Genomic DNA, 25,137 nt, shown 5'->3' with positions numbered 1-25,137 from the left:
CCTCCACGATCTGATTGTAAGGACTTGACGCATTTATCAAGCTGTCTTTCGACCTCGGCTTGGAATTCTTTGAATTTATCAAAGGCTTCCGATTTCCTACGCATCAAGTATATGTCACCATATCTAGAGTAATCATCGGTGAACGTGATAAAGTACTCATACCCATATCTTGCTTGTATGTTTATGGGTCCACACACGTCAGTGTGTATCAACTCCAACAGATCTGTGGCTCTAGCACCTTTATTGCTAAAGGGTTTCTTGGTCATTTTACCTTGAAGGCATGACTCACAGGTGGGGAATGGTTCCACCCTCAGACTCTCTAAGGGCCCATCCCTCACCAATCTACTGATTCGGTCCACATTTATATGACCCAATCTTAGATGCCATAGATATGTTGAGTTCACTGGAGCTGCTTTCTGTTTCAAATCAACATTTGAAACAACATTCGTTCTAATAAGGCAATCTAGAAAATACAAACCACTTTGCATATATCCGGATGCCACAAAGGAATTATTAAAACGAATAATCAATTTAGAATTAAAGAAAAAACTATATCCGTCCAAAACAAGTTTTGAAACTGAAATTATCTTCCTCTTGAAAGAGGGTACATAATAGCAATCCTTTAAAACTAAACTAGCAGAACTAAAATTTAAAATAAAAGTTCCCACAGCCAATGCCATGGTCTCAGCTCCAGTGCCCATCCGAAGATGCACTTCATTTCTTTTGAGGTTCCTTGTCTCCTTGAACCCCTGCAAATCATTGCAAATGTGAATAGTGGATCCACTATCCACCAACCAAGAATTGGTCGGTTCAAAAGATAAATTAGACTCATAAAGAACGTGAACATCACATGTACCTTCTTTAGCAACCTCTGTTTCATCCGACTTCTTGTCTTTTAAAGTTGCCAGGTAAGCACGACAGTTTCTTTTCCAGTGACCCTCCTTGCAATAGAAGCACTTGCATTTGCCTTTATTGCCAGACTTCCCACCCTTGGCTTTCAGGGTCTTGCCCTTACTTCCCTTTTTCTTCTTCTTCCCATTTGAAGAAGGTTTTGCCTCAGTTGCATTGACCTCAGCCTTATCCTTTTTCAAGGATGCTTCAGCCTCTACCAGTGCATTAGCAAGCTCGGTGAGCTCCATCTCCTTCTCGAACATCTTGTAGGACATCTTAAAAGGTGCGTAGGCAAAAGTGAGTGACGCTAAGATCACATCAGTCTTGTATCACAGGCTAAAATCAGTCCCCATGGATTCTAGTTTTTCAAACAGATTGATTATTTTCATTATATGATCCATCACTGGAGTCCCCTGGGACATCTTGGAGTTATGGATTTGACTCACCGCATCAGAATGTGCGTGTGTCAACTGCATGTTGAACAATTTAGCAAGCTTATCCATTTTACCCCCAGCAGTGCGTATATCCTTGACTGAGTCTACAACTGACTTTTCCAACGATCCTAGGATATAGAGTAATGCCTTGGAATCCCTCATAAGGAACTCTTGCATCTCTTCATTTGTCTCAAAATTGTTCGGGTCGGGTTGAGGAGGAACTTGTTCATCTAGAACTGTGTACAGTCCTTCAGTAGTCAGGAGCAACTTAATGCTCCGGTACCAATCGACATAGTTTGTACCATTAAGTTTGTATTTGTTAATGAGTGTTAATAGGTTTGAATTAATGGCAACCATCGTATATTAATCTACATATGCACAAGTAAATAACCACATGCTAATTAATGACCATTGAAAATAATAAATTGAGCACACACACATCAATGGTCTTTCATGATTTGGGTTTTCCTCATAACCCAAAAGATGAATTGGATACCTACAACCCTTGCATGCATAACTTACCCTGTTGGGAGTCATTATACACACCATGGTAGTGTGGACTAAGCTGTCCGTCTCATGGGCTTCCAATATTTTTGGCCACCTGGGTGTCATGTCCAGATCCTGTCGGCTGACATACACCCAAGTCATGTACTTACCTATTGCATTAGTTAGAATCATGGAATCATGAAAGATGGCCCACTATCGCAGTGCCCTCTCACTATCCATACCCTAACGTATCTAGATAGAGGTAAATATAGATAAATGTGACAGTGGTCCTGGCAATGTCCTGTCGGCGTATGCGAGGCATGTCACACAATCTCTACATTTATCTTCAATAGGAGGCCATGGACATGTCTACCGATTAAGACTGGTCCATATCATATATGTATTATGATTATAACATCATTGTGAAGAAGAACAATACCAGCGTTATAAAAATTTCGTGCTGGAATTTCCCAAAAACATCTTGAGAACTGCAACCCACAACAGGTACAGACTCATTTTCTACCCTGGCTCCGAACCTTGGAGTATTTCTGCTGTTGAATGGGGCCTAGTCGGACACCTTATCTTTTTTAGTGACAATACCTCTGTCCTCGACCAACTACCCATGATGATCCGAACGATGGTCTCTCATTCCGTCGCTCATTGGAGATTCTCTGGTGGCCTCCTCTTCATCATCTACAGCACCCTTGGTTAGCGTGAACGCGAACGCTTCTACCAACCCTATCAGATCTGGATCCTTGAGCCTGCTGTTTGCTATACAACTCAGGAACCAGCCCTCATTACAGATGAAGACGAAGCCCTTCGAGTGGCCAATCTTGCCGGTCTCCACGCCGAAGATCTGTACAAGCAATCCCTCATGCAGGGGGTCGATCCTTAGAGAAGGTATCGAAATGGGGATAGAAGGGAAGGAGAAGATCAGAGAGGGGCGAGAGAGGCGGAGCTCGAGAGCTAGCTGAGCTAGGTCTTGTTTCTCTGAAGAAATGAGCTGCCTTATATAGAGGGAGAGGTCGGTTACGGATTCCAAAATTTTATTTCAAATCCGGAACAGTAACTACTGACGTGTGCTGACGTAGGGCGGCTGGTACTATTCAACACTGTTCATGGGTCCAGATGACGTCAGGGGTGACGTAGGGCGGCTGCACTGTTGGATGATGTCTGATGACGTAGGGTGGCACACTATTCATGTGGGACCGATAACGTCAGGGATGACGCTAATCAGAGCTGATGTCGACATCTGAATCGGCGTGATCAGGGGCATTGATGAAGGCATCAGCGGTGGCTTCTACGGCGGTGTCTTCAGCGGCTTGAGCGGTGGCTAAAGTTTCGACAGCTTCAGCGACATCGGCAAGGAGGGTACCAGGGATGTCCAGGAGAGGAGAGAACGTCTGGAGCTGGTCGATAAGCTGGTAGGTATCGGTAGCAACTTCAAGAGGGACTTCATAATCCATCGTGAACTGAGTGACGAAGATTCGTCTTCCGTCAGAGACCATGTAACGGTAGCGGGGGCATCCGTTAGGGTAGGTGAGCAGTAAGGCTTCATTACGCAAAGCCATGAGGGACTGCTTGTACAGATCTTCGGCGTGGAGACCGGCAAGATTGGCCACTCGAAGGGCTTCGTCTTCATCTGTAATGAGGGTTGGTTCCTGAGTTGTGTAGCAAACAGCAAGCTCAAGGATCCAGATCTGATAGGGTTGGTAGAAGCGTTCGCGTTCACGCCAACCAAGGGTGCTGTAGATGGTGAAGAGGAGGCCACCAGAGAATCTCCAATGACCGACGGAGTGAGAGACCATCGTTCGGATCATCATGGGTAGTTGATCGAGGACAAAGGTATTGTCACTAGAAAGGACAAGGTGTTCGACTAGGCCCCATTCAACAGCAGAAATACTCCAAGGTTCGGAGCCAGGGTAGAAAATAAGTCTGTACCTATTGTGGGTTGCAGTTCTCAAGATGTTTTTGGGAAATTCCAGCAAGAAATTTTTATAACGCTGGTATTGTTCTTCTTCACAATGATGTTGTATCATCGGAAATATTTCCCGGGGGAGGATTTCTTTAGCTTTTAAATATAAGCAAATTTTATATGTTTTATGGAAGAGCGCATCTTTTAAATGGTCTTCAATATAATCTGCAATCCGAAGAAAGCTGTGTACTTTCTCGGGGGAGGTAACATCTTCCCAATCAGTTTGTCTAATTGAGTCGAGTACAATAGACTAAAGGCTAAGCTGTTTGGCGTAGAAGATGCCAAGAGCTTTACAGAAGGCGGTAAGAGCAGTACGAAACGGCTTTTTCTGGCCGGCAACCTGCGTCTTCCACAAAGTGTTAATCTGATGGTACCAGTTGGTAGGTGTGCCATCATGATGAAAGAAGTCAGTGGTGTTTGTCACCGTCTGACCAAAAACTGAAGGCGAAATATTTACAGCTGATTGTTTTTGTACAATCTAGGAGTAGCTAGCTGGGGTCATATTCCACAAATAAAAGGGGTCCTGACTGTCCTGTTCTTTACTATTCCCGGGGAGGAAATAGGGACTAAAAGGCTGAGAAAGAGAGGGAGAGAATTCCGCTGTTGTGGCAGGAACTCGAATGAAACCAATAGGCGATCCTTGGGTGGGTATCGTTGCTATTTCTTGGGGTTCTCTTATGAGAATACCACCACGGGGGGTAGGGAGTAAGCCAAGAGAAGAGGCTTGTTTTTTCTTGCTCTTGCGATGTGGTGTCGCGTGAGCTTTACCTTTACCTTTATCTGGAGGATGCCGGGGATTCATGGCCTGCTAAGATAATCAGCCAAGAAATTGTTAGTGCCTTTAACATGTACAATTTCATATTGATATTGATTAATTAAATTGGCCCAATTAATCCGACGAGAATTAGTTTCTTTAGATTTTATTTTCAAAAAATCACGTACAGCTTGATTATCAGTACGAATCAGAAACTTCTCAGGTAAAAGATATATTCTAAACCGTTGAATTGCATTAACAATGGCTAGAATTTCTTTCTCATATATATTATAATTAAGTTGAGCAGAAGTGAATTTGCCAGAATTATATCCGCAAATTTGCTTGTCAGAAGGGTTTTTAAGGGGTCGTGCTTTAAGGGCACATCCCCAGTGTTCATTGCTAGCATCTGTTTCCAAAATTAGGAGATCACCAGCAAGAGGAAAGTAAACCGAGGGACAAGATTTTGTATTCTCGGCCTGGATAGAGAGGACTGTCTGTGGGTCAGACTGGGTCCAAGTGAAGTCAACATCCTTTTTTAATTTTAATAAAAGACTTTGTTCTTTCGAAGAGAGGTCTTTTATGTAATTTCATCCATAATTTAAAATTTTGAGGAATTGTTGGAGATGTTGTTTGTCTCGTAAGACAGAGGGAAAATCCTTGATTTTAATCAGGATATGATCTTGGAGTTGGAGTCCGTGATCAGTTAAGATGAGACCTAAAAATTCGATTCGAGTTTTCTCGAGTTCGATTTTCTTAGGGGAGAGGATTATTCCATGCTTGAGGAATAAATTAACGATTATACGAAGGTGTTCCGTATGTTCAGTAGGAGAAGAAGAGAAGACAAGAATATCGTCTATACACGCCACACAAAAAGGAAGATCACCAAAGATGGAGTCAATCCAGCGTTGAAAAATCTGAGGGGCAGTACAAAGTCCGAAGGGCATAACCGTCCATTGGAAATGGCGATTAAAAGGGGTGGAGAAAGCTGTGAGAGGTTTGGATTCCTCAGTGAGCTTGATCTGCCAGAAGCCAGATTTTAAGTCAAATTTACTGTAAATCTTAGCCTATTTGGCACGGTGGATAAGAACGTCTTTACGAGGAATAAAGTATCCATCGAAGACAATGTTCTGGTTTAAACGTTTGTAGTTTATAACCATACGGGCTTTGCCACGTTTTATTTCCGCATGATTGCGAACCATAAAAGCTGGGCAAGAGTGGGGACTTGTTGAAGGTTCAATAAGTCGGAGTGCCAATAATTCGGAAATTTGTTTATCAAATTCTTCTATATCGGCTTTGATGTAGAGGATGGGTTTAACTCGAATGATCTTGTTTGGAGCGTTGAGTTGGATGGAGCACCAATGAGGGCTCTTATCCCACCAGAGAAGGGGTTCTTCACTGAAGTTTGGGGTTAACAAGTCAAGAAGCCAATGGAGAACGGCTGTTTTCACAGATATTGGCCAAGCTACGGATTGTGTAATTTGTTGAATTACGGAGGAATTGATCCGTTGGGGAGTGAAGGCCGAATCATCACAGATAGATTTGTGTGAAGTCAATAAAGGAAGAGAAATATCACCAGTAGGGTGGTGAATTTGAACAGAGGAGGAGTGCAGGATGAAAGGTAAATACTTATGGGGAAAGTTATTACCGAGAATGAAATCACCATGCATATTGGGAAAACAAGTAATTTTGGGAATTACAAATTCCTTATTTTGGAAGAAGATATCGTCGTCTTGAGTGACATAACGATGAAAGATATTGATGACAGCAGTAGAATCTGTGTCATAAAAATCTTTAGCAAGGGGAGCTTTGAATGCTCGAGCAGAAGGAGGTATCCAATTTGGAGGAGGATTAGTTCCAGGGATATTTCGAGGAACATAAGAGGAAGTAGAAAATCGAGAAGAAGATCTAGCGACAGAGGAGGTTGCTGAAGCTGTTCTAATCGAAGGAGTGCTGGCAGTCCGGGATAAAGAAGGACTAGAACCAGTAGAACGTCTTCTGAAGTAAAGGTTGTTACCAGAAGCTTGGAGTTCAAAGGTAGGAGGAGGAGGAGCAGTGATATTTTGAGGGGTATCAAGAATATCAAAAAGCATCCATTCCTTAGGGAGTTGGATATCTTGCCAATCGAGTAAACGAGGTTGTATTTCGTGTTCGAAAGGTTTTGGTTCGAAAAGTTCAACGAACCGTTTATCCGGAAGAGGCAAAAGTTTGGTAGAGGTAACGTTGGTTAACTCGTGCAAACATTTCCAACTAACAGCAAGATTGTGGCTGTCAGCCTTCATGCCAGTCCATTGCGTCTTAATTTTAAGAACCACCGAATCACAAAGATTTGGATCTTGGACAGAGAGAAAGAAATTGGTTCGCAGTTTGAACCAAACTGAACCATGAATGAGATTTGACTCAATTCCACCGATTAATGCATTAATTGGGTCGGCAAGGAATCGTTTGTCAAAGATGGCAATGACAACAGGAGTGTCTATGCCATGGCGAAAGAGCGCCGTGAGTTCAATCTGAATGAGACCAATGTGAATGTATCTCAAACGTGGGTGTTTGGCTACTAATCGTTGGATTTGAGCCGGATTAAACAGAGAGATTTTAAGGGTTGCGTCATCAGTAGACTGAGCAGTGGTATTACCACAAGCTTGGTCAAAGAAACTCCGAGACCAGAGGTTAAGCTTGGAGAGCTTGTATACCTCATCGTGCTAAATGGACTTAAGCTTTGAGAAGAGATTAGGGTCAAAAGAGACATCTTCACGGAGGAGATTGTTAAGAGAAACCGAGTCACGTTCTGGTGAGAGAATCGGTTGGATTTCAATTGGAGTTGAGTCGGTTGTAGACTCGTGTTCCATAAAGATGAAATCAGATGAGTCATCATTAGTATCAGAGGTGTCTGATTCTGAGAAGAGCTCATAGAGAAGTTTTGTGGGGTCAGAAACTTCGGAGAAGAAAAGAATCTCGTAGTCACATTCGTTGCGGTAACGAATCATCTTACGGGCATTCTTGGATTTGTTAGGGCATTCATTGGCAAAATGGCCCTTTTCATTACAGAGGTAGCAGGTACATTGAGATTTGTCCTTTTTACCAGTGTAAGGAGAACGTTTTGAAGGAAAACGTTTTGAAACAAAACGTTTATTGAAAAAGCGTTTGTTCTTAGAAGAAAACTCTTTAGAAGGAAAGTCTTTGGAATGGAATTTCTTCCAATGGTATCTTTTGGTCTTCTTGTGAGAAGGGAAAGAATGTGAAGACTTGGACTTGAATTTTGGAACAAGAGTTGGCTTAGTACCAAACTCAAATTCATTGTTGAGGAGATCCTTGCAAAGGCCAGGGGAGACCTTTTGTTTCAACTGTTTGGCAGCATGTGCCTTTAAGCAGTGATCAAGGATATGGCGAAACAAGAAATTGATTCGGTTGCCAAGGGTATCAACTGATTTGGAATCGTTGATGAAGCCGGGATAGGTTGTATGACATAATTCATCCCATGGAGGAGGAAGTTTGGGGAAGAACTGTTCTTTCCAGTAATCAGATTTGGTTGGGTCTAATAATTGGAAAAGAGACATGTACTTCTTAGAAAAAGCTTCAAATTCATTTAAATTGTTAAGCTTAATCTTGGTGAGGTTGAAACTGACATCTTCTGCAAGCTTGTCAGGGTAATGGTAACCACAAAACTCAGATTTGAGTAATTTGGTAAATTCGACCAGAAGTTTCTCAAACGTATATGTGAGAAGGAGAGTTTTGGTGGCTTTTCCTTCATCGGTTTGGTCAAATTTTTTAATAAATTGCAAGACATCACCTTGCAGGGATCCACATAAGTAGTCCAAAAATTGGTCAACTTTCCATGTGGCTTTGTTGTTGGTAATCAACAAGGAAAATGTTTGAGCCCATTCCGTGATTGCCTTATCATAGTCTTTTATGGCTATATTGGTGAGGTCCAAATATGTGCCATACGATGCTAATCCGTACTTGTGGAGGTCATCCTTACGAGTATAGATGTTTACATCGGGGTTGGTGGTAAAGACGTCGTCAGTACCAAAAGAAGTGCGGGTACCCATTTGGGGTTGGAAATCCGCATCAGTGTCAAGATGGTCTTTGGGGTCCACCTTACGTTTAGAAGAAGTTTCACCGACAGTTGGGGTACTGTGGGAATAGGGTGAGTCGGGGTTAGACTCAGGAGGAGACTCAAAGGAGTCAGAGTCAGAGTCAGAGGACGATCCTTCGTGGATTTCGTCTTCGTCATCGTCAGAGAAGAGCACAAAATTATGTACGACAAAACTCTGTTGGTTGTCAACATAGAATTGTTGCATCATAGAAAGGAGTCGGGATTGTTCATTTTTATCTGTTGAATCTTTATACCGATCTTTCCAATAGTCCATAATTTCTTTGTGATAAACAAAGTTATCATTCTGAGGAAGGTCTGAAGAAGGGGTATCCTCAGTAAGGATGCTTATAGCAAGAAAAGTAGCCCGACTAGGGTACTCAGGAGGGGTCTGTGGTTGTTGTTGTTCAACCAGATCAGACAGGAGAGTGAGGGTATTATCTAATTTTTTTGATATTTTTTCATTATGTTCTAACGTGAGATCTATTAAAAAATTTATAGCACCGCTATTGCTAGTGCGATCGTGCTGTGCATGAATACTGTGGTCATAAGGGATGAGCGGGTCATCACAAAAACAAGGGGGAAAGGAAGCCATAAATAAACTAAGCAATTAAAAAGATAATTTCCTGGGGGCTAAACCCGTTTGCTATAATGGGTGAGACAAGGGTCCAAAACACGTACGGTTCTTCCAACTTGGTGTTCCTCTGGACATCAATCACCTAAGCAAATATATGGCCTTGGAAGAGAGAGCCTACCTAAGAGGACTTGGAAGTGTCATTCTAGTGCCTATAGAATTGCCCAAGGTTCTACTTGTTGCCCCTTTGCTCTACTTACTTTGTTTTTTTTAACTTTGATTTTTAGGTTTTTGTGGGTTGGATATATATCGCGCTCTCGATTCAAAAGGAGTGTAAGCAGATGGATTCCAACAAGTATGTTAGATATACCCTTGAGCAGGTTGAGGCTTTGGAGAGGGTATATGCTGAATACCCAAAGCCATGCTCCATGAGGCAGCAAATGATTAGAGAGTATCCTATACTCTCCAACATTGAGTCCAACAGATCAAAATTTAATTCCAAAATCGAATGTAAGAAAATGAGATCTGGGGAGTTGAGTTTATGTTTGCCATTTTCTTTTTTTGTCAAAATATGTTTTGTTCTAGTGGGTGTGGGTTAGTTGGCTTATTTTTTCTTTCATTTACTAGTGTTTGTTCTGAATTTCGAGTGCAACAGAACGAGAAAAATATTCGGAGATGGGTCCTGTTGATTTGAGTTGGTTTTTGTTGGAATGTGTTGTTACCTGGTTGTGTCATGATCTTCTTTGTTTCATCTCATAGTCTTTCATTTCTTTTGAATACAAAATGAGTTTGTTTTCATTTTTTTGTATTGGATGCTACTAGGACAAAATAATTATTCATGACAGAGTACACAAAATGGGTTTGTTTGCAGAGTGTAAGCAGATGGATCCACACGAACTCTAACGTCACAAGCCTTCAGACGATTCACGTGCACTCCGTCGTAGGAATTTCAATAGGTTTCTTCAATGGAGATTCCACACTCTAAGTCCAAGGAAACAATATGGAATCCCTAAGAGATACACAATCCTTGACGTAATCAAAGAAGGAGAGACAGAGAGACGAGAGTTAGAGTTAGGGAAGAGAGGCTGCTTACTCATGTATATGGCTACCTCCCTATCTCCATCTTCATATAATGAGGGAGGGACCACCTAGTCGACCTCCAAACCCTAATGGGCCATGGGCCCCACATCAACTCCAATTGGGTGCACGGATCGGTTTTTACCCGATTCTGGTAACAATATCTTTTGTTGTCGATGATAAAGCACATCATTATCCACTCCTTGAACTATAAAATTTTACAAGCCAACAAAACTCCCACCAAATCCAAAAAACAAAAGCTAGAAGGGTTAGTCCATTATTGAAGGTGGCTACCACTAAAGACTGACCATAGATCACCACACTTGCATTAAGAATCTAAAATTAAACGAGACAAACATCTAAATGATTTGACCGATGAACCTTATAATTAACCACAAATTGGAATTCATGTAGGCCCTACTAAGGGTAGACTTCAATGAGAGACCTTAAACCTAAGAGAGGAGTGATCTTATAGCGAGTAAATCCAGACTCCAAGAAAAGCTTCTCCCATTCTTTCTCGGTCCTCTCTTTTCCATCATTCAAAGTCATCATTAACATATCAAAGAAGAGCTGGGTTTCTGTTGACTTATGATCTACCTTCCTATCCTCAACCACCATGTCTATGATGATCACCTTCCCCGAGTTTCCTTCCATGTCCCCTCTAGAGATCGCTTCTTTGCATCCCTTCAATATCTTTATGCATTGCTCATCTTTCCAGTCATGCAGAATCCACTATCATTTCAAAGTCCATATGAAGTTAGGAACCAAACATCATTGCCTTCAAAAGAAAAATAAAATAAAAAATAAAAAGAAGAGGGAATTCACTTGCCTTGAGCAGTACTGCATCTGCACTAGGGATGGACTCAAACATGTCACCTGCAATATAATTTAGGTTCTCATTCCCTTCCAAAGTAGCAACCACATGTGGTAGGTCAAACACTGTACAGTTCAAGCCTGGGTAGGTTTCAGCAATGGTCTTAGCCAAAGTGCAAGTCCCACCTCCAACATCAATCAATGACTTTAACCCTTCAAACACAAACTTGCACTCTGTAACAACCACACTCATCACCAATCTAGCATCACTTGCCATTGCTTCGTTGAAGAATTGTTGAACTCACTGTCTTCACCGGCATAGTCCCACAAGTTCCTCCCATATGCCATCTCGAATGGATTGAGACCATCACCCTGGAGCCATGCACTAAGGACATTCCAAGGTGTCAACAATATCGAATCAAGCATTGCTCGCAAGAAGGGTGAGATACTCTTGGAATTATCCTTAAGGAGAAGCCTAGAAGAGGGTGTGAGCACATATCCTTCTTCTTCTTCTTGATATTTGCAGACTGGTCGACTTGCAAAGAAGCCAGAGTGCACCAATAAGCGCATGAGGCGAAACAGATAGTCAGTCTTGGTCTTTGGGATGGCAAGCTTCATGACCAGTTCAGAGAGGGTGATGGGTTGTTGATGGTTGTGAACAATGTCTGGTATGCCTAGTTGAACTGCACATCTAAGTGACATAGAGTTTATGAAGCAAAATATATGGTTCCATATATGAGCTTGAGCATGGAACAACTCCTCCCCAGTCTCTTTCTCAATGAGATCCATTGATTTCCTAACAATTTCAAGAAATCCAAGTTCTTACTCAAATCTAGGCTCTGTTGAGAATTGAGATTGATGCTAAACTATATAAATTTATAGCAGTTTGTTACGATCACATTTATGCCACATCGATTGTATGAGAAACTTAATGTGGATTGATAAGTTCTTGGGTTCCCTCACCTTGTAAGCCAGTTTATAGGGTTGAGTTCTCTAAAGCTCGTACCAATGGTATTAGAACTAACACCACGTCTCTCAGGTGCAATCGTACGGCGCGGGTGGTGACGTCGATATTGCAGTGTTTGGCTGGGACTAGTGGCTAGTGTAAAGCCAGACCTGCGAAACGTGGTGGAATTTTACGATCACATTTATCCCACATCAATTATATGAGAAACTTAATGTGGGTTGATAATTTTTTGGATTCCCTCACCTTATAAGCCGGTTTATAGGGTTTAGTTCTCCCAAGCTCGTATGTATGTTCAAAGTAGAAAAAGGGTATGCTCATTTCAAAATTTGGATGTTATGTGTTTCATGAGAATTTTTTTTTTCTTTCCGATTATTGCTGAGTTTTTTTTCCCTCTAAATTTAACATTAATATAATGAAGCAATTGATGGGAAGACAAACCAATTTGAATCAAATCTTTTAGCTCTTTCAATTTTAGGCATTCGTCTAGAATCTTTTAGCTCTTCTATTCTCTAGTGTTTACTCTGTTTCTCATGCATTGCCACTGTGGACTGTTGGATGTAGAATTAATGCAAATGGATGACTGGTAGATGGATGACTTCTTGTTGCAATTGGTCAATGCATCTCAGACCAGAAATTTAAGCATTAAAGAGACAAAAAATCAAACATGTGGTAAACTGCAATACGGTCCGAAAGAAGAAGAAGAGTCATCACCATTGTGTGGAGTGGGAATGCATGCAGGAAAGAAACAAAAAATCAAACATGTGGTAAATTGCAATACAGTCCAAAAGAAGAAGAAGAGTCTTCCCCGCTGTGTGGACTAGGAATGCATGCATGAAAGAGACAAAAAATCAAACATGTGGTGGTAAACTGCAATTCAGTCCGAAAGAGTCCTCATCGTGTGGAATTGGAATGCTTAAAAATACAAACTTGAACTTGGTGTATACTGTTGGGTTTTTTTGCCCAATTATTATGACTTGATTTATTGGGCCCATATAAATCACTTAAAAGGGATTTAATCCAGACCGTCCATTGTGGGGATGGATTAGGCCTGCGGTTTATTTATAGCAACCTTGGGTCCCTGCCATCTCCTTTTGTGACTTTACTCACGGAGTTACAGAGGAATAATATTGTTTTGAGAAAGACGGGAATAATCTAGGGCGGGTCAGAGCGTGTGGCTGTTAATCACAAGGTATAGCTTGGATCTACTGCAAACGATTGGAGAGGTATGAATATTATTCCATCTCCTATTATTATCCTGTTGATTGTATTCTAGGCATGTGAAGCATAGAGATCATGATAATGATTTAGATCTGACAATGGTATCAGAGCCAAACCTTCACATGCTAGGATCGATGTTTTATTTTGATTGTTCTCAATTACATGGTTGAATGATCTAACAAGTGGTAAGGGCAACCAAAGCTACCATTAATGGGCAGCCAAGGCTACCATTAACAGACAATAGGAAAGGTCACTGTTACATGGTTTGTTTTGGTTTTGGCTGTCTGGAGAAGCCTTTTTTCTTGTCAAGGACAGTGAACCATGTCACTATTTTGCTACGGCTTTGATTAACAAAAAAAAACAAAAACCCACCCACCGCAGGCAGCAAAGCTATCGTTTCCACCCAGTGCTGAAAATATGGTTTTCTTGATTATTTAATAATAAATAAATAAATAAGGGGGCCGTTTAGGTGAGGTAGCATAGGCGGTAGTGGCTGGTAGCTAACGGTTACTTTTGAATATTCCGTTAAAATATCCCTTAATTTGTGGGCCAAGTCTAAGTTGACCCGACCCGGTCAGTCTACTCGACCCATTTTCTGACCTAGTCAATGGTGACCCGACATGAGATCCAAACCCGTTGCTTTCACCCAAAATTTTTACCCGGTGGGCCAACCCAAATACCTGGTTTTAAACCCGCAAGTTTGACCCATCGGGTTGACCGGCGACCACCGGAATCTTTGACGGCGGCAGCATCTCCGGTCGTAGATCAGCAAGGGTCAAAGTTTTTTTTTTTTTAAAAAAAAAAAAAAAAAAAAAGCAACTGTTTCTGTTTCGAAACAGATTTATGTTTCTATTTCTGTTTCTGTTCCAAAACAGAAATCTATTTCTGTTTCAGTGTTTCTGTTTCTGTTCCGAAACAGATTTATGTTTCTGTTTTATTATTTCTGTTTCTGTTTCAAAACAGATTTCTATTTCCAAAACACAAAAACATTTCAGAACTGTTTTGGGACTATTAAAGCATCGTTTTTTATTCCAGTTTTGCTCTATATCGATGTTTTTTTGTCATTTCTAGTACTTTAATGCTTGTTATGGATCATTTCATTAACATTAATGAACATGGAACAGTAGCTAGGCTGATATGATACATAGTGTAGAGTACAAAATTGAGGTACCGTTTGACAACATTACTAGTGTTTCTGTGCCGTTTCTGATCAATAACGTATTTTGGTGTTACTGTTACCAGAATAACGTTACTGGCTTCCTAAAAAATGTTTGATAAACTTGTTCCAGAAGCGTATCCAAAACACTTTTAATACTGAAAGGTGTTTGATAAAACCTATTTCTATAACAGTTAATTTTGTATTGATTAATATAAATTATAAAATTACCATTTTTACTAAAATACATGTAAAGTCATGGATGGTAGGACATTAAAAATTATTTTTAATAAAAAAAATTTTAAAAAAAATATGAAAAAAGGGGTCTTGGTGGATTCGAACCACCATCCCCTTGGAACATGCTTGAGACATCCTCATGTTCCAAGTGCTCTACCAATTTAAGCTATAGACCCAACAAGTAAAGTTTGAAATTTACCATGAGACCATGCCACAAACCATGCTTCAATGATAATACTAAACACAATCAACCATTTCATTCTACATGTCAAACAAAGCCAAAATAAACAAATAAAAGAAAAGAAAAGAAAAAAATATAACAAAGCAAACATTTATAGATCACAAGTGGCAATCCAATAGAAGCAACAGAATTTTGTCAACACTTATCCAAATTAATTAGCTGTGTTGTAGCCAATTCATATCATGACTCAACATTTTGTATGTAATCCAGTGATCCACCATGATGACCAGCACATGCCTTCACCTCTTCTAGGTGCAGTGACAGGCTGCAGAAGAGCTGAAGGTTAGAAAGATTATATAACATGACAGTTGCAGGTGAAGGGTACCATTGTAGTTTCACCAATAAGTGATAAGATGGTTACATTAGGAAAAAGTTATTAAGACAAGGGGCAAAATTGATTAAGAAGGTTCTGCCATGTGCAACAAAGACCAACAAATACAACAATTTGGGGCTATAAAGGTTAATTAGGAATGCTGGAGGTGCAAAAATGACAAGGGAAAGGCTGAAGATGACCGGGGTATGTGTGTTTTGAGGATACGTGGATAAATACAAAACAAATTGAGACTACAGATGCTGATTGTACTTCCAATAGTTTCTTTCTAACAATAAATTCTTTAAATTAGGGAAACCAATTACAGTTTCCCCACTCTCTTCATTTAGTAATTGGGATCCTTTGATCCTCTCAGGTCAGAAAGTGGATAGTGTCTAACAGAATTTACTGGCCCTCCCTTGCCCTCACTTTGGGTTAGCCAATCTATTGTGGATAGTTTCTAACAAAATTTACTGGCCCTCCCTTGCCCTCCCTTGCCCTCACTTTGGGTCAGCCAATTTGTGTTTTGTTTTTTAGGGAACTTGTGGATTTCTCAGATGGTGGGTGGCTCCAGTCCTAGTCCAATCTCACACATGTCTCACACATGTGAAAGCTGTACTAATTGTGATGTCAAATCTCAAGTGCCATAGACTACTACTAATCGCAATTGCTAAGTGTAACCATCAAAAAAATGTGAAACAGCATTAAAGAGTTTCATAGAAATTGTAGGCCACTTCTACTACTACTTCCTCCTCTTAATTCTTAAATATCAAATCAAAGATGCCACCTAAAATAAGACACGGCACGATAGAAACAGATCCATGTACATATACCACTTTAATATGATATGATTACATGACATGAAATCTGAAATGAAATGCAACGAAATGAAATGCTTTGGAAACTATAAAAATTTGGTGAAGGAAAGAAGGAAGGGAGGGTGGGAGTTTACCACTTTAATTCTTCCAAAACTGCTTTAATTCTTCCAAAAACAGATCCACGTACATATATCACTTTAATTCTTCCAAAACTGCTTACACTTCTATGTCTTAGGGATCAAACTATGGTAGTTGATTACTTCAGGGAAGAAGAAAAAACTCCTTTATGAGGATCATTTTCCTTCTCTATTTCTTTCTTTTAATTAGAATCTGAGGGGCCTTGAGAACAGTCGATTAATTATGGAAATATGATCCAAAAGCCTATCAAGTCAAGTGTGACTTTTGACCCCAAATGCCTGTCCAGTGTTAATAGTGCAGCTACCCTTTCTTTTCATCCTCTCATTCTTTTGCCACTTCACACCTCAACCTCACACTGGCAATGGCACCCCTAACCCTTGAAGATCTCTGTTTCTGTCTATCACCTTCTACCTGCATCCTTCTCTCTCTCTCTCTCTCTCTCTCTCTCTTTGAAAACAGTGGCATGAAGCCACAATGGCAACCCCCATTAGGACCATACACAAATGCACAGGGGGTTTACCAGGCCAGCTGGCGACCCCTCTCACCCCACTTCACTCTCTCTCTGTCTCTCACATTGTCTCTCTTTGCATCACTTGGCCTTCACCATCTAACACTTGAAACCCTGCAATCACCAACACCTATTTACTCACTTCTAGACTAAAAACCATGGTCTTTCACTTGGTTCTTCTTCCCCTAATAATGAAAGATCATAATAGCAAGAAATTACTTAATAAATTCAGAATCTGTACCAAAAATAAAGTATTTCTTTTGATGGAATAATTGTAGTAAACCAGTACTCATGGTAATCCAGCAAGACAAGGGATTACTACTAATGGGATGTCTCTCAGGTTTTAGCATGAGTGACACTTGAGCATGCTATGTTCCAATCCAGTCCAGGACCAACAAGATCACTGATACTATCTATTTTTGCATGAATAGGTTATGACACAGGATCAACTTCCTAACTTTAATGAAAGGAGACAGCACTAGATTTCTCCACTCATTTAAGGATTTGTTCAGTCCGAACAGCATGCCTTGCCATCTTTAGAGCATATTGAGATCCATTAACAAGATGAGAGATTTAATATCCATTCACTATTGAACCCATCTGGGTTTAAAGGTGAACAAAGCAGGATTTGTTGAATGTTTTAACCCATTTGTACTACTTGAAGTAACTAGAAGTGATAGTAAGGTTGGGCATAAGATGGTAAAATCTCACAAAAAACCAACATATTTTGTTAGGTAACATGAGACAGCTACTCTCTGCTGTTCTTCAATTGAGTTGTAGGTTGAAACCATCCAGAAAAGGTATGGATTTTACACTTTTGATTATAGGGTTTTGTTTTGTAATCTTCAATTCACTGTAATAGGCCTGATTTTAGGGCTTTTCATGTTGTAAATGTAGGGATTTTACTCCAAAAGTCCAACTTAGTGCAAGGGAATTACTAGTGATTACAAAGAAGGTAATCTCTCATTCTTTCTCTCTCTCACTATCTCTCTGTCTCTCTAAAAATTGGTAATCCCGTTCGTTGGGTCCCCCTTTCCTATACTGTGATCCTTACCATCTCATCTGTTTTGTTCTTTTATATTCAAACTTGGAAGTGGGACATGAATGTTTTAAGAAACAGAATGACTATTTCAACATACATTTTCACAAAACCAATTCACAGAAGCATAGAGAAGAGAAATCGATGGCTTAAACATATGTAAAGCTTCTCAAACTGTGATCTCTTGGAATACTAAAGCTTCTGATAAGATTTTTAGATTGTGCTATCTTGGAAATAGAGGTCGCAAATCATCATCTCTTTCAAACATTCATAGCAAGAGGGATGAGAGAACAGTGAAATTTAAGCTTCAACAATCAAAACCCGAACTATATTTAGGAATTTTGAAATCCATTCATGGTCTTATCATGCATCTGTGTAATCGTTCTCCCAATAAATAACAAAGAGAGGAGAGGTACTTACCTGTGGTTTTCGAAATAGAGACAAAGAGCAGAGGTGGAACCAGCTGCTAGAGGTGACCATTCAGCAGCGTTAGGTGAGAGCAACGGCGAGGGAAGAGAGCAACAGCTAGAGGTGACCAAATCGGTGACATCAGGCAATAGCAGGGGCAAGAGATGAGAGCAATGGCGACTAGAGCTCTTCCTTGAGAGGAGAGCTTGGAGTAGTTGTCAATGGAAACCCTAGAGTGGTGAAGGTAGAGTTCAGCATTTTTCTTCAAGAATGAGGTTGAGAGAGGAGAGTTTTCAGGGAAGGGTTGAGCGAGAGTTGAGAGAAGAGACCTTTCTTTAATGTTGCTTTTTCTTTAAAACATGGGTAACACTTTTGGATTTTGGACCACAAAGTGGTAATAACAACAAATTGTTGTTATGTCAAAAACTTTTTTTTAGCCATAAATTGTTATAAATTTTGATTTTTGTTATCAAAAACACCTGAAACAAAATAGGTTTATCAAACGGTTTTTCTGTGCCATTTGTGTGCTGGGAACATTATTGGCACAGAAACAACAGAAACAAAACGTTGTCAAACGGTACCTGAATGTATGTATGGTTAAATTATAAATTCTTTTATAATAAATGTAAATTCCCCATTTAGCTATGGTTTATAGGGTCATGTTGGGTTATGGTAGAATAAGACTAAACCCACCAAAGTGGTAAGGTCCAATTCGACTGTAGCACATATGATCCAAGGTTTAAAGTAAGGACAACACAGTAGACGGTTGATCACCCAAAGGTGATGTCATTAAAGTAAATTAAAATACATACAAGGTAGGAAAAACCCTAATATTAAAAGTGACAAGTCACCCAAAGGTGGTGGTCCCTCTTAAGGTTAGAGTTGTCCAGCAGTTTTGCAAAGTAGATAACTGATCACCCAAAGGTGATGTCATCAAGGTTATCAAGCAGGATTTGCAAAGTAGGTGGCTGATCACTCAAAGGTGATGTCATCAAAGTTTTGAGAGCACCATAACATTTCAAGATCCATAGGTTAGAAATGTGGACATGGCTGTAACTCTTGTTTTAGCATGGATTTGATATTAATTAAATATCTAAGTTATTATTATCCTTTTGGTCTGATAAACACTAGTAATTAATTAAATAATTTTATCAACCAAGAAGTCTTCCAAAGCCTATAGTACCGGTGTTCTTGGTATCCTCTTACTGACTGGTGATAACTTCAAGAGATCGTTAGAGGAAATGGAAGTCTTCTTATGCCTCAAGGACTTAGATCTATGTCTTAGTGAAAAGAAACCTGTAGATCTGACTGATTCCAGCACTACAACTAAGAAAAATGAATATGCTTCCTGGGAAACTTCTAATAGGAAGTCTATTGCAGTAATCAAGAGTGCACTGACTGAAATACTCTAGGACAGTGTTGATATTCCCGAAACTGCCATAGAATATTTACAGGCCATCAGGGCTAAATTTGATTCTTTAAAGAAAGCTCAAGCAGGGGATTTAATGAGAAAGTTGACATCTTCCAAGTTTGATGGAAATAGAAGTGCCAGGGAGCACATTCTTGAAATGATCTCTCTGGGAAATAAGATCAGGGGACTGGACATCAAGTTTGATGATGATTTCTTGGTGACACTAGCTATAAACTCGCTCCCTGAAGCATACAAGTCGCTCTGCTCCACTTATAATGCTTTGCACAACAAATGGGATCTTGATGAGCTGATTAAAGTGGTAACTTAGGAAGAAGGGATGATTAACAGAAATAAAGTGGAAAATGCCCATTTCATCCATCATCATAAGAGCGCATCTTCAAAGGGACCTCACAGAAATGGCAGAAGGTTCTCGAAGAAGAGCAGGTACACTCCTTATGCTAAGGAGAAGACTCATCAGGTAGGCAAGGGTAAGACAGAAAATACAGGGTAGAAGAATTTCCAAGATGTTGAGTGCTTCTGGTGTAAGATGAAAGGGCAAATGAAGAAGGACTGTTATAAGAGAAAGAACTTCTTAGAAAAGAAGAAGGGCATTGGTGTGAATCTCTCTTGTGTTTGTTTTGAATCCTTTTTAGTTGATGCACCATTGGATTCTTGGTGGTTGGACTCTGCCTCATCTGTTCATGTCACTCATTCCTTGCGGGGGTTTCAAAATAGGAGGGTGCCAAGCAAGGGCGAGGTGAGCATATTAGTGGGAAACGGAGCACAAGTGGATGTGGAAGCCATAGGAACTATTAGACTGTTTTTGAATTTTGAACATTTTATTGATTTGAAGAATGTAGTTTTCATTCCCTCAATAAGGAGGAACTTGGTTTCAGTTTCTAGATTGACTATGGATGGATATTTTGTTAATTTCAATAAGAATGGCTTCACATTACTGATTCTGTTGCTATTGGATGTGGTTATGTGTCTGAGGGTCTCTATAGACTAAATTTAGCTTCTTCTATGGTTATGAATATTGGAGTGAAGCGCCCTCAGTTTAATGAGAAGTCCTCAATGCTCTAGCATAGAAGGCTTGGTCACATTGTTAGGAAGAGAATGGACAAGCTAGTAGAGGAAGGAATACTGGATAACCTTGAATTTAAGGACATGAGCACATATGTTGACTGCATCAAGGGGAAGATGACTATTTTCCAGGAAGAAGGATGTTTCCCGGTGTGATGGAGTTTTGGACCTTATCCACACAGACATATGTGGATCCTTTCCAACTCCAACACATGGGAACCAACAATACTTTATCACCTTCATCGATGACTTGTCGCGTTATGTATGTTTTTTGGCTTAGTGATAAGTCAAGTGCCCTGGGTGCCTTTAAGATCTTTAAGGCTAAGGTGGAAGTTTTCCATTCCAGAAAGATCAAATCTGTCAGATCTGATAGGGGTGGAGAGTACTATGGAAAAAGTGGTGATGCTGGTCAACACTTGGGCCTTTTGCCAAGTTCTTATAGGAACATGGGATAGCTTCATAGTATTTTATGCCTGGAACTCCTCAGCATAACGGGGTTGCCGAAAGAAGAAATAGAACCCTGAAGGACATGGTAAGGTCAATGAGGAGCAATTCCAGTTTGCCAGAATTTCTATGGGGCGAAGCACTTAAAACTGTCACTCACATTCTCAATAGAGTACCAAGCAAGTTAGTCAGGAAGACCCCATCAGAACTCTGGACTGGGAGAAAACCTAGCCATAGACATCTTCGTATTCGGGGATGTCAAGCAAAAGCAAAGCTCTTTAACCCTTATAAGAAGGTTTTTGACCCCAAGACAGTGAGTTATTTTTTTGTGGGGTATCCGGAGAGATCCAAGGGTTACAGGTTCTATAATCCAGGCTTGAGAAATAGGATTATTGAGACTACCCATGCAAAGTTTCTTGAGTGTGAGGGTGAGATACCTGTCTCTCATAACTTATTTTTTGATGAGCCGTGTGCTGGGAGTTCTGGTGAGACTATGACTTCTTTTTCTAGACCTGTTGGCACAATCTTACTTGTTAAAGCGCCACCGTCTGAGGTAATTATGGACGACACCATTCCTGCAGTTGATGGTTTACCCGTTGGAGAGATGGTTGCAGATTCAAAGGCTAAGATACTTGTTTCTATTGATTTCGCTATTGATATTGAGCCTTTAAGGAGATCTACCAGAGCCCATAAGTCTACCCTACATTCAGATTATGTCAGTTATCAGAATGAGTGTGAGTTTGATATTGGACAAGAGGAAGACCCCGTTACTTTTCTTTAGGCAACCAACCATAGACACTCTGACAAATGGTTAGAAGCTATGAAGGATGAGTTATTGTCCATGCAAAGAAATGATGTTTGGGAATTGGTTGAGATTCCTCAAGGATGCAAGGCTGTTGCATCAAAGTGGGTTTTCAAGACCAAAATTGACTCTCAAGGGGAGGTGGAACGCTACAAGGCTAGACTAGTAGTAAAAGATTTCACTCAAAGAGAAGGGACTAGTAGTAAAAGATTTCACTCAAAGAGAAGGCATTGACTACAAGGAAACTTTTTCTCCTGTTTCTTTGAAGGACTCATTCAGAATCATCATGGCCATTGTAGCTCATTTTGACCTTGAGTTACATTAGATGGATGTAAAGACTGCTGTTCTGAATGGGGATCTGGCTAAGGAACTTTATATAAGGCAGCCAGAAGGTTTTGAAGAAGAGGGGAAGGAACACATGGTGTGTAGACTGAAGAAGTCTCTCTATGGATTAAAACAAGCTTCCAGGCAATGGTACTCGAAGTTCGATGAGGTTGTATCTTCTTTTGGTTTTACTAAAAATGTCATTGATAACTCCATTTATCTGAAGGTCAGTGGGAGTAGGATCATCTTCCTAGTGCTATATGTTGATGACATTCTACTGTCAAGTAGTGATATGACACTGTTCCTGGAGATTAAGCGTTTTTTTTTTCAAAAAATTTTGAGATGAAGGACATGAGTAAGAGTACTTATGTTCTTAGGATTGAGATTAGTTACGACAGAAGGCGAGGACTTCTCGGTCTATCCCAGCGTGCATACATTGATAGAGTTCTGAAGAGATTTAATATGTCCCAATGTTCAGGGAGTGATGCACCCATTAGTAAAGGGGACTAGTTGAATAAAGGACAGCATCCGAGGAATGATGTTGAGAGAAACTCCATGAAGGATAAGCCTTATGCTTCTGCTATTGGGAGTTGGATGTATGCACAAGTCTGCACCCGTCCTGATATTGCTTTCGCAATTGGTGTTCTTGGGAGGTTCCAGTCAGACGTAGGATTGGCACACTAGACTGCTGCCAAGAAGGTAATGCTTTACTTACAGAGAACAAAGGACTTCAAGTTGATTTTTAGCAGGAGCGAGAATCTTGAGGTATTTGGCTATTCTGATTCAAATTACAATAGTTGTATTGGTGACATGAAGTCTAATTGAGGCTACATCTTTTTTATAGGAGGTGGAGCTATTTCTTGGAAGAGTGTCAAGCATACCATCAGTGCTTCATCCACCATGCAGGTTGAGTTTGTGGCACTTATTGAAGCAATAAAGCAAACTGTGTGGTTGAGAAATTTCATTTCTGAGCTAAAGGTTGTGGACTCAATCTCCAAGCCTTTGAGAGTATGGTGTGATAACACCTCGGCAGTTTGCTTCTCCAAGAACAACAAGAAGACAAGTAGCTCAAAGCATATTGAGATCAAGTATTTTCTTGTTAGGGAGAAAGTCTGCAGTAAAGAAGTTGAGGTTGAGCATATCTCGACGAAAAAGATGGTGGCTGATCTGCTCACCAAGGCTCTTGCTATGAGAGTCTTCAAGGGACATATGTCTAGCATGGGTATTGTAGACTCTTTTGATGTATTTGGTTAGTGGGAATTTTGTAACCATATGCCTTTTAGTGGGTGTTTGGTACCCATGGTTTGAGCTTTATTTATGATTCAGTTTGAGCTGTTTTATTTTCAGTCTGTATTGGCTATTCAATTGATTATTTATGTGATTGCTGATCTTTGAGTGAATTGTTTGTTTCTGACATGTCATGGTTTATGGGCGATATTTAGCCAAAGTTATGGCGGTTAGCCATGGGTGGTATTTAGCAAAAGTTTATGGCGGTTAGTCATGGGCAGTATGCCAAAATCTAGTTACCAAAGTTATGGGCGGTTTGCCAACATAATGGTTAATATCAAAGTTCACTATCTGTGAGGTTTTCAAGATAGTCTGATCTCCTATCAGGAATGGAACTGCAAGGAAAGAACACTGCATGTGATCACAGATTGTGTTTGTTACCTTGCCTATATCCCAAGGTGATTTGTATTAATGAGTTGCCTGCATCTGTGATAATCAAATAGTGGTATGTCGTTTATTGAGGCACATTTTCTGTTGATATTCGATGTGAGCAACTTATTAGTCATATCAAAGAAGTTATAAGTGATAGAACAATATGGGGATTTATTATGGCCTCTGCCAATAAAGAGATAGTTATAATAATTTCTCCCAAGTTTATTAGTCATATCAAAGATGTTATAAGTGATGGAACAATATGGGGATTTATTATGGGCTATGCCAATAAAGAGATCAAAGATGTTATAAGTGATGGAACAATATGGGGATTTATTATGGCCTATGCCAATAAAGAGATAATTATAATAATTTGGCCCGAGTGGGAGATTGTTGGGTTTTTGGGTCCAATTATTATGACTTGATTTATTGGGCCCATATAAATCACTTGAAGAGGATTTAATCCAGACCGTCCATTGTGGGGATGGATTAGGTCTGAGGTTTATTTATAGCAACCCTGGGTCCCTGCCGTCTCGTAATTCAATTTTGTGACTTTACTCACGAAGTTATAGAGGAATAATATTGTTTTGGGAAAGAATGGAGAAATCTAGGGTGGGTCAGAACGTGTGGCTGTTAATCACAAGGTAAAGCTTGGATCTACTGCAAATGATAAGAGAGGTATGAATATTATTGCACCTCCTATTATTATTCTGTTGATTATATTCTAGCTATGTCAAGCATAGAGATCATGATAATGATTTAGATCTAGCTACTTACTGAAGGGCAATTCGATCACTCTAGTCTTACACAATGGCAACAATAGTCAATAGTGTATGTAGAGCTTCTTTCGATTGTAAACCTCTTCAATTCTTACCAAGTCAATAAAGATGGGCTCGGCCAGTAAGGAGTGCCCAGCAATATCAAGTACCGTCCAAGGTCCTTCAGGGCCACTCACATAGAATCTACTATGGGACCCACAGGAGGAGTGGATTCCATGTGAGAGGCCCTGGAGGGTCTTGGACGGTACTTGTACAAGGGCATGATCCGTGGTCACATAAGTGGGCTTAAGGGTGTCGATTGGATCAGTTTCGATCATTCGGTTCGGTTCCATGCCTTGATGGTGTGATCCAAAACCAAACCAAGAATCGACTCAGTTCTAGAAATGAAAACAGAATCCGAACCTGCTCGGTTTGATTATGGTTCTAATTTGGTTTTTCAATACGGGTCTAATTGGATTCTCAAAATCGGTTCTCCAATACAATTCCATTATACTAGGCTTT

At 40.2% G+C, this 25,137-nt stretch overlaps 1 pseudogene; it reads right to left on the bottom strand.

The window, feature by feature from the left end:
- Nucleotides 1–2,402: 2,402 nt before the first annotated feature.
- On the bottom strand, nt 2,403–11,950 carry LOC122639599 (annotated as a pseudogene).
- Nucleotides 11,951–25,137: the final 13,187 nt, after the last annotated feature.

The sequence above is a fragment of the Telopea speciosissima genome, chromosome 9 (assembly GCF_018873765.1).
Source record: "Telopea speciosissima isolate NSW1024214 ecotype Mountain lineage chromosome 9, Tspe_v1, whole genome shotgun sequence".
In the NCBI taxonomy this organism is placed as follows: domain Eukaryota; kingdom Viridiplantae; phylum Streptophyta; class Magnoliopsida; order Proteales; family Proteaceae; genus Telopea; species Telopea speciosissima.
Note: the sequence above shows the minus strand (reverse complement) of the source record. Positions and strands in the feature narration are given on the sequence as shown.